Source organism: Polyodon spathula, chromosome 10, assembly GCF_017654505.1.
Source record: "Polyodon spathula isolate WHYD16114869_AA chromosome 10, ASM1765450v1, whole genome shotgun sequence".
Lineage (NCBI taxonomy): Eukaryota > Metazoa > Chordata > Actinopteri > Acipenseriformes > Polyodontidae > Polyodon > Polyodon spathula.
Genome location: NC_054543.1, coordinates 29037830 through 29044181, shown reverse-complemented (window position 1 = coordinate 29044181; position 6352 = coordinate 29037830).

Sequence of the window (6352 nt, the reverse complement as noted above, 5' to 3'; positions counted from 1 at the left end):
AAAACAAAAAATCATTCAATACAAATCACAGGAAGATCAATGATGAATTTTCAGCAAGGCCCTTCTATTGATCAACTGCAATCATTGACCACCAAGTTCTAAATCTTATTCCATTAGCTTCTCTGCAAATGAAGGGCCATATTGGTAAATGTGCTGAATAGGGTACATGGAGGATGATATACAAAGGGACAATGTTTATGCTGCACTATTTGGCCACTAGAGGTTTGTTCAGTAACATCGACGTTTAAGTAGAATTGAAAACAATGCAAAACAACAATGTTGTTGTGAATTATGAATTACTGTGTATAAAGTGTGCCGTATATGCTATTATAAATGAATTATACCTCTAATATAATTGCTAGTTATGGAGTTCATTTTAAACCGTGTCATATTTGCTACAAGGCTTAGTTTCAATCAATGTCAAACAATTATATGTGGTGTAGCAGTGCTCGAAGTAGCGACCATTTTAGTTGTCATGGCAATGTTTTTTTCTTTTGGCGGCTAAATATTATTTTTGCCGCCTACAGACGACCACTTTGCATTTTTCTCAATATTTAATAACAATCAGCATTTTTTTTTAAAATTAGAATACCTTTGGACCCATGTTAAACATAATACAGCCTTTTAGTGCCTACGTCACAGGCACACCTGTCCATACAGATTGTCATGTTACTGTATGCAAAATCTCTAGACACCATAAAAAAAACAAAAATAAAATAAAATCAAAAACAGGAAAATGTATTTAAATATTATTACGATTTTCACTACATCAATTTACATGGAAGTGGCAAACTGATCACTTAATGTGCAAGCATTTCATTATGAAAATAGGTAAGCTGCACAGCCTACAACTACTGTACAATCAGAAAAAAATGTTTTACTTGTATAATAATAATAATAATAATAATAATAATAGAGTACATTCATGTGTCTGCTTATAAAACCCATCTCTGCATTTCTAAAGTGATACAGTATTGTGGTTATTATATTTTATATTTGTGTATAAATTATAGTTGTAACTTATAAATTATTACTGTAACTTATACTGTAAGTGCAAGTATGTTTACCAAGAACATGTTCGCTGCAGATGGGTCTTGAGATCAATCTTGCAGCTGCCAATGTACAGCAGACAGACACTTTTCTCGTCTATCAAGGCTCAAAGTTTAAGCGCTGCTTTCATACAGTCGTGGTAGTGGCATCCCACAACCACACAGCTCCTTGTCATTTTGGGAAAATTACTTCTACAGTGTATGGTAGTTACAATTAAAAGCATGACACCTGTTTGTTTTCAGCAACTGTGAGGCTATGTGCGTGTTCACCAACTTACACGAATGTTCACGCAAGCCTATAAGAAGATTAATAACATAAAAAACAGACAGCAAAAGTACTGTCTTATTTCAAAGACAAAGAAAGTTACACCAATATCTCTAAGCAGCACCAATACAAATGAAGCGAAATGAGTCCGAAATTACAGAAAAACACAGTTCAAATTTTAACCCCACAACGTTGGAGTTATTGTGTTCTGAATGTGTTTAACCAAAAGTTCACATGAGATTTGAGCCATCACGGTACCAACAGTTCAACTGATTAGTTAGCAAATCTGGAGTAATGTACTGCAGTTATTGTAAGCAAGTATAGTAACAAAATTACTGTTCACTATTACCTATTCTAAAGTTTGTTTTGGACTACCTTTTTTTAAAATAAGTTCTGTGCAGAAAAACAAATAAAAAATGTATACATTAATATTATATTATTTTGAACGATAGTTTTTATTTATATTTAATACATTTCAGTGCAGTTATGCGACCATAAAGAAAAAAAATCAGAGTCTGCTAGGGCCTAAAATAAAAAGCTTACTTTGAGTACTGTGTAGTTCTATATCCCCTGGATTTGTAACAGAATGTAGAGCCGCCATAGGGAGCCAAAGGACAGGCCTGATTCAACATACATATAATACATGTAATGGTATTCAGAGACATATATTAATGTCTGTAATTAAACTTGTATAATATGAGATTGTCCTAAAGTTTATATCAATGGCTCTAGATGTTTTTTTCTTTTTTCTTGAATCACTGTTTATCTTTTGGTGATTAAGAATTTAGACTACAATCTTAAGCTTACATTCTTCAAGATACAGGTTCTGGGGTCTTGGATGAGGTTTACTCTTTCTGTCCTCTCAGTTCCCATGGCAACAGTGCATGTAGCGCAGCACACTTCTTATTTGTCACATGACTGTCAGATAAAATCATAGTAAACATGGCATTTGTAAAATAAATAAATGCAAATAAAAAATATGAATCAGATGTGTTAAGGTTAATCAATGTTGTCAGTTTGTATCCTTTGTATAGTTTTATACTGTTTGAGTTTTAACACTATGTTTCTAGTGTCCTTGTCATTAGATTCCATTAAAACAAGCGGAGCTGGAATGATCCATATCAATGCTTTTTACAGTTTTGGCTGTACCCCAAGACATTAAAGCCTTTGCCAGTCACCTTGCTGCAAGTCTACCTCCTCTTCTAGCATTATATTACATATATTAGCTCCCTTTTTGTATTATCAATACTTAGGATCTGTTAAACCAGAAGAACGTATGATTATATACAGAAATCAAGAATAAGTGAAAGAGACCATGAGAAGCAGGTCCTCTACACATTATGACTGCAGTTCAAATGTAAGTGTTAAAATAGGTACTGGTATTGTATAGATTGTCTGGAGTTTTACATATTTCTGTCAAGCTTTGAGCATTTTGAAGCCTTATTTTGATTACTATCTGACTTTATCAGAAAGCTAGATTATGGAGTATTCTCAGAACCACTCCAATTCACTGCAAACAACAATAATTTATTAACAAGGAAAGGAGCAGGGAGTTCTGCATAGGCCTTTGCGCTCCCTTAGGGTCAGGGAAAAAAGTTAGACATTAACCATAACCAGACATCAACAACAACTCAGTGTACAAAGTGTAACTTCAGAAGTCCCATAAGCATGGCAGCCACCTTAGATCACAGGCCAAAGTGAAGGGCGACATTAGATTTTGCAGTTTTCACAACACTGAAATTGCTAGGCTAAATGGTTTATAAGATTTTAACAGTCGTAGCTGCAGGATGAGACTCATGCAATCTCCCCTTACAGGGATGTTTAAAAAGTAAATAACAATCATTAAGAAAAAGAAAATTACATTTGAGGGTTTTTACTGATATATTTAATATCTGTGTCTTCATGCCTGCATTTTTCTTAAATGTTATAAACAGCCATCCTCATTCTGACATAAACAAACAAACATTTACTGTGACCCTGTATTTAAATGAATACATAACTTTATTTAAATAAATGCTTTGTCATAACAAAAAGACAAAGGTTAAAAGAGTACATAAATTACAGGTTGAATAAATATTACACAGATTTTTTTCCCCCTTTTTTTAATAAAAGTTCAAAATGCTATACATTTCACTCTCTTCTTGCTGTTCTTTTTTTCACAAACTGGTTTACGTCACACGTTAAGATAATTAATAGTTTATTTTTCTCCTTGAAAAAGACAAAGTAGTTATGCATTTAAAAAAGCTATAGTTATCTATTGTAACATCAGCAGTGAATATTGCTTAGTCTAACATGGTAGGAAACTTGGAATCTGACTGGGTAAGACCTCCAGGGATTGTCTAATTAATATTGAGATATTGTTAGTGTTTTTTTTTTAATTTTCTTCCAGATTTATAATCAGTCTAAAAACTATGAAAAAATTTTGCAGCAAAAAGATTAAAATAAAATGTCTCACATTCCTCAGATTCCAAAGCCCCCTTTGTCTGTGCTAAATGCGTGTGATGCAAACAAAGATATTTAATTCCTTGGTGATCACCTGTCACCTGATCTCCCCAATGCTCATTTACATGTGACAGCTAAGGAGCACCTCCACAGGCTGTGTTGTACTAGTAGCTGTTCTCCCAAATTGCATTTCCCACACCCCAGGCTTGGGCTGTACAGCCTCTGTCAAAGTTAAATACAGCATATTAAATTGATTAATTTTTTTCATCCTGTGCTGGGGTATGTGATAACATTGATTGTGTTTGTACAAAAAAGATTTTTTGAAATTAAAAACACCTCAAAGATAACTTATTGTATCAAATTCAAAATAACAATTGAGTCTGGCACCACCTGGAGGCCAAATATTCTAATAGTGTGATTTTCACATCCTTTTTATTGTGATACTGGTTAGCTCTGTACATAATCAATCAATCTTTATTTTATATAGCACCTTTCATAGTGGACCACCATCACAAAGCCCTTAAGGATACCCGGCAGTTCTTTTTTGCACTAAATTCTACTGACGTTACAGTACAGTACAATAAAAGAAATATTCAAAAAGGACATTGACATTTTCATATATATTATTCCAGTTTTTTTAAAAAAAATTTTGGATAGTCAGTATTTCACAGGATATCAAACACATCTGCAATGGGTTTAAAACTTACTAACACATTTTTGCAGACTGGACAATGTATAACATATAGAACCCCATTGTAAAGCTTCAGGAAGGGAATGAAGCAATAGGTGACTCCTTAACCAGGAGAAAATAACTACTGTGGGTGCAACTCTTTTTAAACTATGAAAGGTAAAGCCACAAATAGCTCACTAGAAGTCAGCTTATTTTGACATGGGATGATAAAAAAGTAAAATCTCTCTCTGATTGGGGTGTCCAGGTATTGGGGTCAATCAGGGTGTGAACTGGGTGAGCGATTCTGCATTTAGTGCATTGGGTCAATGCGCGAGAGAGTGTGACAGTGAGAAAGAAAATTAAAAACACAGTACAGAAGTATTTGGCTGCTGTCTTTACATCAATAAAGCTTATTGAAAGTTTCAGAACTTCAACATACCCAGTCACGTTCTTGATTAAAAAAAACTAAAACATTTGACTTCATTTATGGAATTGTCACTTTCTGCCCACTGAAGAAAAGCAAGAATTTCTTGTCAGCTGTGCTATACAGTAGAGTCACATATATCTGAAGTACCATACGGACTGTCTGTCGAAACAATTAACAGATATAAATAACTGTCAATTTGTGAATTTGTTAAAGAGTCATCACCATATATGAAAACATTAGACTAACTACAGCACAAGTCATTTCAATCCAGTCATATAACTGTTTTTATAGCATTGTAACTGCATGCTATATGGTACATATATAATATAGTGGCTCTTATAATTAGATTAGGGTTTTGCCTGCTGTCCTGGAATAGAACTGAACATGTTTGGCCAGTTGGAGGCGCTGTTTTTTTTTTTTTTTTTTAAATGGATGACCTTGCTCATGTCACTAACCCCAAAACCAGACTGACACATAAACGCATTTCAACTATATTTGCATATAGTTTTTTTTTTTTTTTTATGTAAAACAAAAATGTTTCTCCATTCATTTCAGATAACTGAGACTCCACTGTAAAGGTTGTGTTTTTTATGCTGTTCCTTTAAAAGATAACATTTACAATCACTTTAACATTTGAAGAGAGTGCAGACAAAAAAAATACCCAGCTAGATAGAATTTGCTCATGCAAACCCAGGGGTGAGAGAAACATGTTTCTCCCTGGTTTTACATAGAAAAGAGAAACAGCCAAACATTGTTAGGTAGAACCTGAAAGCAGCAACGAAAATGGTTGCTATTGAAAAAAATGTTTTAGACTTGCCTGTACCATTGGTTAAGATATAAGAAAGGTGCTTTTTGAGGAACTAGATGTTTTTTAGTTATTAACAATCATTAAGAAAAAGAAAATGACATTTGAGGGTTTTTAGTGATATACTTAATGTCTGTATCTTCATATGTCTTAAGATAGTTCTTACTGGCAAAATCCACATATACATAGGTGTTTATATGAATATACCTCTGCTGCTATCTCTACATAACCAAGAAAATGGCTCAAAATGTCCTGGAAGTTATATCTTACTCCACTGAAGGCAAGGCTATAGCACAAAGACATGGTGATCCTTAGCCAACTTAGAAACCTAGCAATTAATATATTTTAAGCATTTACCTATAGGGTGAATTAAACCGCCAGTCCACAGACAGTAGGCATGTTTGAGTATGGTCGGTGTCACAGAGCACCAGGAATTCTCTGCTGAAACTCCCGGTATGTATACTGTGTATACCAGCCAGTAAGAGATGACCTATCTGACAACAACAAAACTGGGCCCAATTTATACACATACAGTGTAAATACAGACACATACAAACTGTAACTGTTACAGCTAACAAGGTTCTCTCCCCTCCTCTCCACCAACATAAGTAAGTGCTCTGACAAGACAAACGCCCAAATAAGGAGAACTTTTTCAGCAGACCCCTGCATAACTTGTCAGAAAATAAAATAATAA